Genomic DNA, 12,118 nt, shown 5'->3' with positions numbered 1-12,118 from the left:
TATCATTATTATTAACACTAGTAGTATTATCATTATTTTTTAATGGTCATTATTATTATTACTATTACTTATCATTTTATTTTTTGTTTATTATAATCATTAATATTATTTATCATTAGTTTTAATTTGTATTATCAGTATTTGTTTTATTGTTTACTATTATTGTATTAATATTAATCATTGTTATAATTACTACTATTATTAATATTAGTACTAATATAATTATTTATCATCATCATTTTTTCTATTATTATAATTTGCATTATTGTTAATATAAATTATTATTTAGTTTTTTATTATTCTCAATATTATCTGTACTATGATCTTTTCGTTATTTTCAGTCATTTGTATGTGGAAACTTCCCACAAGCTGCTGTTGACTAATCTATTTGTATAGCATATTTTTGACTACTTAATAGTGAATATTGTGCATGGGATGTCCCGGGATGGGATGTCGGGTGCACATACAGCACCTGACAACTTTTGAGAAGGGACAACTTAAAAGATGGGGCAACTAAAAAGACACAGTAGCTTGTGGTTGGTTCCAATTTAAGGGTATGTGCACACGTTGCGGATTTGGCCCTGCCGATCCGCAGCAGTTTTCCATGCGGTGCACAGTACCATGCAAACCTATGGAAAACCACATCCGCTGTGCACATGCTGCGGAAAATTCCGGGCAGATTCGCTGCGGTTTATTTTACGCAGCATGTCAATTCTTTGTGTGGATTCCACAGCGTTTTGACACATCTTCCATTATAGGAATCCACAGGTGTAAAAACGCAGGTGGAATCCGCAGAAAATCCGCAGTAAAGGATGTCGTTTTGTTTGCTATTGTTGAGTGGTTTATGAAATTCTAATAAACCAGCCCGGACATTTTAATGAAACCAAATTCCTGTGCCTACCTGAACCGCAGCGGAGTAAAACCCTACAAGTGCAAAAGGGTGACTGTAAGTGACATCATACTGTGTGTGTGGGTAATGGTGGCAATATCATAGTGTACGTGGAAGGCGTCATACTGAGCACTGTAGGGACAATATGTTTACTATACAGTAAATAGTAAAAAAAAAATCAAAAAGATGGTAGAATTGTTGTTTGTTTATTTTTGCATTCCCAATAAAAAAAAAACTATATATATAAAACTGAGTGTATGTATGTATGTGTGCGTCAAGCCACACCCACTCCACATCATAGCCACACCCACTCCACATCATAGCCACACCCACTCCACGTGCAAACCCCCGTATAATAAATATCTGATCTATCTATTCTATTATTTCTAAACACTATTTTTCGGTGACTCCTTTGTGTACCCGTTCATACTGCACCCACACACACAAATGATACACCATTTGAAAGGTAAACGTGCTCCCTTCAGCAAGAAAATAGCCAAACAAACCACACATCCACGATTTGATCACAAAATACAGTTTAAACATTAATTTTCATAAACCTGCAGTAAGGAAAAATGACCTGCAGGTGGCACCACAGTACCCCAAAGCACACTACCAACACATTTGTAAACATGCACTGCTTTTTTGCTCATTACTTCGCCCCACACACACACACGATACACCATTTGAAAGGTAAACTTGCCCCCTTCAGCAAGAAAATAGCCAAACAAACCACACATTCACGATTTTATCACTAAATACAGTTTAAACATTCATTTTCATAAACCTGCAGAAAGACACAATGACCTGCAGGTGGCACCTCAACCGGAAGACATTTTTTTGGCCTCTACTTATCAAACCAATTTATTGTATTACCAATCTACATATATAAATACCTGTCTGTGTTCATCAGCTCATGAAATACATTTACATTTGACCAGCTTGCTTTTTCTGAAATTGCCTGCGCCCCCGCGGACCAATGTGTGAAAATTTTGCACAGGCCTAGCTAGTATATATATAAAATAAATATCTAATTTATATATATTTCATAGACACATCTCCTTGACCACAACAGGTTACACTGCCTGTGTTGCCCATAGCATCCAATCACCAAGCATCTTTCATTTCGCCAGAGCTGTTTAAAAGATGAAAGCTGAGCTGTGATTGGTTGCTATGAGCAACAGTTTTGCTTGTAGACAGTTGTGGTAACTGAGGCCTATTAGGCTGTGTGCACACCTTACGGAACTCCCGTGGAAGTTACCGCAGGAATTCCAGAATTCCATTCCGCGGGAAAACCGCATTTTAAATTCCCGCGATTTTCCTGCAGAAAAGATAGCGATTTGCAAGCGTAATTAGCTTTCAGAATGCTAGCGTTTTCCAAGCGATCTGTAGCATCGCTTGGAGAACTGATTGACAGGCTGGTCACACTCGTCAAACATAGTGTTTGACAAGTGTGACCAACTTTTTACTATGGATGCTGCCTATGCACCATCAGTAGTAAAAAGATCTAATGTTAAAAATAATAATGAAAATAAAAAATCCGTGTTTTTCTCACCTTCCGATGTCCCGTGCAGCGTTCCCGATCATTGCAATTCTCCCGTTCCCAGTAATGCCTTGTGAGACCTTTGATGACGTCACGGTCTCGCGATACTGTAGCGGTCTCGCAATACTGTAGTGGACTCGCGAGACCGCTACGTCATCACAGGTCCTTGCTGCAAGGCATTACTGGGAACAGGAGTTGGCGGGAGCATCGATAAGGCTGCGCGGGACGCCGGAAGGTGAATATAACCCGATTTTTTTATTCTTTTTTTTACAGGTATATGGTGCTCACAGCCTGGAGGACAGTCTCCTCTCCTCCAACCCCTGGGTACCATCCGCAAATGTTCTGCTTACTTTTCGCATGGTGGGCACAGCCACATGCGGAAAGTAAGGAGAACAATGCATTCCTATGTGGGCGGAATCCCCATGATTACGCAAAATTAATGAGTATGCTGTGTATTTTTCCGTGATGCGATTCCGCCGTGGGAAAATCCGCAGCATTAGCACAGCATTGCGGAATCCCATAGGAATGCATGGGATGCTTTTTTTTGCAATTTCGCGGCAAAAACGCGCGTTAAAAACTGCCACGAAAATGCGAAAAAACCGCGACATGTGAACGCAGCCTAATTCTTATCATTTCTATGGTTTTATCGTCCTTCTGTAAAGCTGGAACTAACACAATTTATTACCGTGCCAACACAGACCACCCTCTGACACAGACTGCAGGGGGAGCCCAGAAACAGGAACTTCTCCTTGTCTGGCATGAAGCATCTTATTAACTTAAAAATTCAAACAGATTAAAAAAAAGAAACACAAGATGGATTTCTCCAACCCAGGTATCATTTTAATTGGTGTAACAGCGCCAACCTGACAATGCCTGGTTCACTTTAAACTTATTCATACAGCTACAACTAATTCCACTCTTAATTAGTCCTTCTTTACAATTTCTAACTAAATGGTATTACACTCAGGGGGCAGAGCCGTCGCACTGAAATGCTCTGTGCTGCGGGGACACTGCGCCTCCACAGTGTACAGATGGGAGGGAACCTGGAGATGACATACAGGTATATACTATATACAGGGGGAATGACAAACAGGTATATACTACAAACAGGGGAGATGACATACAGGTATATACTATATACAGGAGGAGATGACATACAGGTATATACTATATACAGGGGGAATGACATACAGGTATACACTATATTCAGGAGGAGATGACATACAGGTATATACTATATACAGGAGGAGATGACATACAGGTATATACTATATACAGGGGGAATGACATACAGGTATACACTATATTCAGGAGGAGATGACATACAGGTATACACTATATACAGGAGGAGATGACATTAAAATGCAGGGACTCCCGCTGACGTCACTGAGGCTGCAGGGAGTCCCCGTAATTTCATACAACGAATTAACCCCTTATATTAACCCCTACAAGTCCAAAATTTTAACCACAAACCCTCATCTAATTAATAGTGATAGACATAAAAAAAACATGAAATGAAATGGTTAACTATATGTAAACCATGTGTCATTTCATGTCGGGCAGGAGAATAACTATAAAAAAGCCGGCTATTCTGCTATGATGAACTGTATGAATTTGTAATATATATATTAATGTGTCTCTATGACATGTATAAAATATATATATACTGTATATGTGTCTAGATCTATTCATTCTTTATTTAACCGGTCTGTGATTTTACTGTATTGGAAGAATTGCCGGCTTTTGCTAAAGGACACCGGGTGCGATTTTATCGCAAGTCACACATCTGGTCCGTTTTTAGTCCCATTTTTTCTCGCCCCCATAGACTTGTATTGTCGAATCCGATCCGAAAATCGGTGACAATCGCAGCATGCTGCGATCGTCTCCGTTCGAGGATCGGATCCGATCAAAAATCGGATGATGGGAGCGGCCCCATAGAATAACATTGGGACGAATGCAATGCGACTTTTTATCGCATTGCATTCGTCCGATTTAATCGCCAGTGTGACCCCGGTCTTATAGTCGCCTCCTCAAGCAGCACCTAACACTCCACTTCCATATACAATTGGAAACACTTGATCCCAAGAGAAATTGCACTAATTGCAATAAAGCGCATTGTATACACAGCCTGCGACTTCTGCAGCACCACGCATTCTTCTTTAGACCTCATTCACACATTATTTGGTCAGTATTTTTACTTCAGTATTTGTAAGCTAAAACTTGGAGTAAAACAATCAGAGGAAAAGTTTATTAGAAACACATCACCACTTCTGTATTTTTCTCCCACTCGTGGTTATGGCTTCTAAATACTGGGGTAAAATACTGACCAAATACTGAACATGTGAATGTGGCCTTATACACAGCCTCCACCTGCAGCGCCTCACTCTTCTCTATACACAGCCTCATACTGCAGCAGTACCTCTCTTCTCTCATTTTCCCATCACGCCTCTCATTTTCCCCCTTACTCCTCTCCCCCCTTTCCCTTGACGTCATGCCTCACAGGAGCAACTCCATTGTAGACACGATGGAGCTAGATGTGGCCTGTGCCTGCAGCGCACTGATATTCTGAAGGCGGCGGCCCTGATTGTACATCACAACAGCTGGGACGTCGCAGCCGGTGAGTTTTGCAGGGTGGCTTCGAGGTGAATGTGTCTCCACCCGTGTGCGCTAACAACGTGGGCCGTGTGGACGTGGCTTTGCATGTTGAGTGAGTGTGGCTATGCGGAGTGGGCGTGGCTTGATAAATACACACATACACTCACCTTTATATATATATATAGATGAATTATTTGAAAATAGTTTTGATTTTTAGTTTATTAATTAGTTTATTTAATTATTTATAATAGTGCCAATAAATCCCATTTTGCACAATACCAGCTGTCATATGGCTATATTAACAGGAAAAAAGGTTATTGGTCTCAATATGCTGTGACATGGAAATGACTAAGAAATCCCTAAAATTTGAAAAACTGTCCTTATTTGGCATCACCATATTTGTAGAAAAAGTTGTTATTGTTTTTAACAGGCAATAAATGGGAATTTGTGCTTTTTTTTTCATTTCTCTCTCAAAACGAGTTAATAAAAGTCACATTAACGGACCTGCAGTCATCATTCTGCTGATATGGGGACATCTAGTGGCAAAAGTCAATATTACATCATTTAAAAATATTTTGAATTAATGGTTATGTCCCACCAATTTTTAAAGTACACATCGCCACCTTACAGTACATGATACACAAATTATCTTTCCTAATGTTTCACAATTGTTAGGAAAAAACTTTAAAAAAAATAATCAGGTTGTGCCTGATTCCGAGGTCCACAACTTTTTATGTTTTCCTTGGTATAGACAATTCAGGGGCTTGTTTCATGCAGAGGAGCTTGCAATTTAGTTTCAGTCCACTGAGCATGTATCTAATCCTATCACGTGTGATACAGTCCACTGAGCCATGTATCTAATCCAATCATGTGCGATATAGTCCACTGAGCCATGTATCTAATCCAATCATGTGCGATACAGTCCACTGAGCCATGTATCTAATTCTATCATGTGCGATACAGTCCACTGAGTCATGTATCTAATCCTATCATGTGCGATACAGTCCACTGAGCCATGTATCTAATTCTATCATGTGTGATACAGTCCACTGAGCCATGTATCTAATCCAATCATGTGCAATACAGTCCACTGAGCCATGTATCTAATCCTATCACATGCGATACAGTTCACTGAGCCATGTAACTAATCCTATCATGTGTGATACAGTCCACTGAGCCATATATCATAGAATCATAGAATCGTAGAGTTGGAAGGGACCTCCTGGGCCATCTGGTCCAACCTCCTGCTCAAAGCAGGATTCGCTAAATCATCCCAGACAGATGTCTGTCCAGCCTCTGTTTGAAGACTTCCATTGAAGGAGAACTCACCACTAGAGTTGAGCGACTTTTGTTTTTTTAGGGTCGCGTTTCGTTTTGTGAAACCTGACTTTTCCAAAAGTCGGGTCGAGCAAGATCGTCCGATTATAGGGAAAAGTCGGGGTCGTCCCGAAACACGAAACCCAATGTAAGTCAATGGGGAATAAAAGTCGGCAGTGAGAGGAGGACAGGAAACACACCTACAGTGCCCATTTGAATGCCAAAAGCATCAATTCTTCTTACTTAAGCTTGTCAACCTTAATTAACTTCATAATACAAGTTACGCACTGAAAAATGGGGGTTATTTGGCTAAAGTTGTGGGGGGGGGGAGGGCTGGCTGCAGGTTTTCATGTGCCCTGGGCGAAAGAGCGCCCCTTTAACACATACCACAACTCATCATGCTCCGATACGGCAGAGAAATAGCGGTATAGTACAATGAAAAATACCTCACTTTTTACATCTCATGACGAGGCACATCTATTTCTCCATACAGAATCATTGGTCCCATATAATGTTTGAAACAGTATATGATGAGCTCCACATAATGCTACAGTATATGTTGGTCCCCATGGATAAAGCTCCACTGTCTTATGGGCCCAAATAATGCTCCAAACATAATGGGCCCCATTTCTAATGCTCTAGTGTATAATGGGCCCTGTAAATGCTGCTCCAGTGTCTGATGTCCACCTTTGGAATGTTCCAGTGTATGGTGGGCCCCATCTATCATTCTCCAGAGTATAGTGCTCCCCAAAAATTCCTGTCCCAACATTGAAAACAATCAAATACCGTATTTTTCGCTTTATAAGACGCTCCGGATTATAAGACGCACCACAATTTTTGAGGAGAAAAATAAGAAAAAAATATTTTTTAATAAAATGGTGGTGCCTCTTATAATCCTTGCATCTTATTGCTTACCGGGGTTGGTGGCTGCGGTGTAGAGGGGTCCCAGGCTCGCTGCTGGAGGAGGCAGGCGTGGAGTGATGCTGCAGGCCGCATTCAGGGATGGGGGGGGCTCCGATGTGTGCTGTTGCTGCTGCAGAGTCTTGTGCTGGTGTCAGGTTTCTCCACTTGTCCGGCGGTTGGAGGCCGGTGCTGCAGGTGCTCCGGTGCGGCGTTGTGTGTCCATCGATGCCCGGGGCTCTGCCGACATTGTTTGACAGACCAGAGCCCCAGCATTTCCTTGGTTCCCTGTATATGTGCGCTGAAGTGCCGGTAAAAAAAAAAAATGGCCGCCGGCGCGTGCGCAGATGGGATCTCGGGACCAGTTCTCGAGAGATGAGATCTGAAATCTCATCTCTCGAGAGCTGGGTCCCGAGATCCCATCTGCGCACGCGCGGCGGCCATTTTTTTGCAGGCACCACCGCGCGCACACAGGGAACCCAGGGAAAATGGCCGCCGGCGCATGCGCAGATGGGATCTCGGGACCCACCTCTCGAGAGATGAGATTTCAAATCTCATCTCTCGAGAACTGGGTCCCGAGATCCCATCTGCGCACGCGCCGGCGGCCATCTTTTTACCGGCACACAGGGAACTGAGGAAATGCCGGGGCTCTGGCCTGTCGCACAATGTTGGCAGAGCCCCGGGCATCGACGGGCACACAACGCGGCACCGGACACACCCGCAGCAGCGGCCAGCAACCGCCGGACGCCCCCGATCACAGCCTAGGTAAGGCATGTCCGCTTTGTAAGACGCACCCCTGTTTTCCCCCCAAATTTTGGGGAAAACAGGGGTGCGTCTTACAAAGCGGAAAATACGGTAAGTCTCCTCGCTAGGGAATCCCTGTACTTGTCTGGACTCCTCGTCGTCCCCATCTTCCATCTCACTGCACAGTATTTCAACCTTGCAAGTGCTGTGATCCTGAGCAAGCAGGGGGGGCCCACTCGTTGGCGACGGCACTGGCACAGGGCCCCTGATAGTACGGTGGTGTGTCTGATGGCGGGTGGGCCGAACCTGCACTTTCATCTGCAGCTTCCTCTTTGTCACCGTGTAAGATGGAACTGTATATGGGAAGGGTAACCTGAGTTTCATCAGGGTCAGATTCAGGCCGGGTAGCGTGCGAGGGGAATGTAGTGGTCTGGGTCAATGTACCAGCAGATTCATCGAGCAGTGGCTGGGCATCAGTGCACTTGTGTCGCCCCCAGGAGTAAGGTCGCCACAGTGGCATTACCTTCTTCCTAGGGAGTGTGATGTCATGCTTGGGAGCAACGAAGGATCTCTCTAGCAGGTTAACTGATTGGGCGGCGTTATTCCCACGAGTCATGACCCTCCAAACAGCGTTCATGAAGGCAAAGTGTTTGTTTTACGTGGGCAGTATGGTTGCAAAGCTGAACCTTAAAGGAATGTCCAGAAGGGCACCACCAGGAGTGGAGCCTACGGTTAAATTTGACTCCACCTGGGAAACCTCAACCATGCCAGCTACAGAACAGATGCACACATTGCAAGCTTAATTTCGTTAACGAACGAGACTCCGTCATGCCCCGCGGTCCGAGTCCGGCTTACTAGAGGGACACGTGAGGCTCTGGCACATGAGATTGGCCAATAACTGGTGTGTCATGCCCTTACATGTCCGTGGCTGCATGTGCGCTACACTGAAAAGGCCAGCGTTTGTCGCTTACAGGTGCAGATAACCCGCTGAACAACGTTAGTGATGGGGATCTGTGATTACAATTATTACCCGCGAACAATGATTTCCCAGTAAGTGCAGGTCAACCGCAGTTCCGGAATTAGGCCTAACCGTCATTCCTGAAAAAATGAAAACTTACGTGTGCAAACCACAGGTGCTGTAGCTTGCTTAACAGCTCGCCAGCCGTTCTCACGCCCAGTATGGATTACACGTGATTGCACAAAGGTGAGAAAGGGTACCGTATCCCCAGATAACATGTATGGATAGCGTACACATTCAAAATATATGTCTCAGGAGGCAGGCTCAGACGGTGTTAGGCCCAGTATGGATTGCACGTGATTGCACAAAGGTTAGAAAGGGTACCGTATCCCCAGATAACATGTATGGATAGCGTACACATTCAAAATATATGTCTATACATCAGGAGGCAGGCTCAGATGGTGTTAGGCCCAGTATGGATTGCACGTGATTGCACAAAGGTTAGAAAGGGTACCGTATCCCCGGATAACATGTATGGATAGCGTACACATTCAAAATATATGTCTCAGGAGGCAGGCTCAGACGGTGTCAGGCCCAGTATGGATTGCACGTGATTGCACAAAGGTTAGAAAGGGTACCGTATCCCCAGATAACATGTATGGATAGCGTACACATTCAAAATATATGTCTCAGGAGGCAGGCTCAGACGGTGTTAGGCCCAGTATGGATTGCACGTGATTGCACAAAGGTTAGAAAGGGTACCGTATCCCCAGATAACATGTATGGATAGCGTACACATTCAAAATATATGTCTATACATCAGGAGGCAGGCTCAGACGGTGTCAGGCACAGTATGGATTTGACGGCCCAGATTACACAGCGGAGGAGCAGGGAGAGGTAAAGATTGCAAATGCTGGGGCCCTGCCCAAGCAAGGGGGGCCCACTCGTGGGCGTCGGTACTGGCACTGGGCCCCTCAAAGTACAGCGGTGTGTCTGACGGCGGGTGTGCACCACCACCGTCAGAGACACTTGATTGCACTATGAGGGACCCTGTGCCAGTGCCCGCGCCCAAGAGTCAGCCTACCCACCTGTCCAGGGCAACGGCACTCGCACGGTGTCGTGCGCTAGGTGGTGACCCCGGCCATGGGGGGGGGGGGGGAGGCAGCACAGTTAGGGAGTTTTAGAAAGTGGCATATGTTGATGTTGGACATTCAGCTGATGCAAAAGGCGAAATAGGTGAAGTCCCAGGAAGAGGTGGACCAAAGCAAGCCATTTTTCTGTCACCCTATGTGTCATCAGGGGAAGGTGGGACAAAATCCTTGGAAACCCATGCATGGTTCATTTTAATGAAGGTTAGATCATCCACATTTTGGGTTGACAGACGGGTCCTTTTTTCTGTCGGGATTGATCCAGCTGCACTGAAGACTCTTTCCGATAGCACACTTGCAGCTGGGCAAGCGAGCTCCTGTAAGGCATATTGTGCCAATTCAGGCCAGGTGTCCAGTTTAGCGGCCCAATAGTCAAAGGGGAATGACCTGTGTGGGAGAACATCGATATGGGAGGAAAAGTAGTTTGTAACCATAGTTGACAACTGCTGTCTCCTGTCACTTTCCATCGATGCAGTATTACCAGTTGTGTGAGCGGTATTTGAAAAATCAGTCCACAACATTGTCATGAAACCCCTGTCTCCAACGCCACTTCTGCTGTGTGCACCACGAACACCTCTGCCAAGCTGCCCCCGGCCCGTACGGCTCGTGTGAGAACCATCACCGCTGCTGTGTGCTGGGAATGCCTCAAGCAACCGATTTACCAGAGTTGCTTGTTTATTAGCCAATATTAGGTCAAGGTTCTCCTGTGGCATGATGTTTTGTAATTTGCCTTTATAGCGTGGATCCAGGATGCTGGCCTACCAGTAGTCGTCATCGTTCATCATTTTGGCAATGCGGGGGTCCCTTTTTAGGATCTGCAAGGCATAATCTGACATGTGGGCCAATGTTCCCGGTGTCAATGATGCACTGCGAGTGCTGGGTGGAGGAGCACTTTCTGGCAAATCCACATCCCTCCAGTCACGCACAAACCCTGTACCAGACCTTGCCACGCCAACATTTTCACTTGCCCCACGAGATGCATCCTCCTCCCCTAAGTAATCATCCCCATCATCATCCTCCTCCTCTTCTTCCTCCACCTCGTCCAGGAGAGGTCCCTGAGCAGACAATGGCTGAATGTCATCAAGGATTCCCTCCTCATCAACATTGGCTGCAGACGCCTGCTCCTTAAGGTGCGTCAAAGTTTGCATGAGCAGACGCATAAGTGGGATGCTCATGCTTAGGATGGCGTCGTCTGCGCTTACCAGCCATGTGCATTCCTCAAAACACTGAAGGACTTTACAGAGGTCTTTCAGCTTCGACCACTGCACACCTGTCAACTCCATGTCTGCTCTCAAAGTGCCTGGCCGTGTATCCTCCCACAAATGCATTATGGCCTGCCTCTGCTTGCACAGCCGCTCCACCATGTGCAGGGTGGAGTTCCACCTTGTTGCAATGTCGATAATGAGGCGGTGGTTGGGAAGGTGGAGCAATCGCTGCAGCTTCTGCATACGAATGGAGTGTACAGGCGACCGGCGGATGTGCGCGCACAGTCTTCGCACCTTCTGGAGCAGGGCTGTTAACTCCGGATAATTTTTGAGGAAGCACTGCACCACCAGGTTCAATGTGTGAGCCAAGCAAGGTATGTGGCTGAGTTTTGAAAGGGCTATGGCTGCCACAAAATTACGGCCGTTATCACTAACTACCTTGCCTGCCTCAAGATGTACACTGCCCAGCCATGACTCAGTTTGTCGCTTCAAGTACTCGGCCAGCACCTCGGCGGTGTGTCTGTTGCCCAAACACATCATCTGCAACACAGCCTGCTGACGCTTTCCACTAGCTGCTCGATAGGGGGACACATCGTGTGCAAGAGTGGCAGCTGCAGATGGAGTGCTCGTACGACTGCGCTCTGTGGACGAGCTTTCGCTTCTGGAGGAGGAGGAGGAGGGTCGAACGCCTACAGCCAACTGTTTCCTATACCGTGGGCTAGGCAGCACTGTCCCACCACCGCTGTCCCCTGTGGACCCTGCATCCACCACATTAACCCAGTTCGCAGTGATGGACACGTAACGGCCCTGGCCATGCCG

The sequence above is a fragment of the Dendrobates tinctorius genome, unplaced genomic scaffold (assembly GCF_039654945.1).
Source record: "Dendrobates tinctorius isolate UK_male_01 unplaced genomic scaffold, ASM3965494v1 ptg000084l, whole genome shotgun sequence".
NCBI lineage: Eukaryota > Metazoa > Chordata > Amphibia > Anura > Dendrobatidae > Dendrobates > Dendrobates tinctorius.
Note: the sequence above shows the minus strand (reverse complement) of the source record.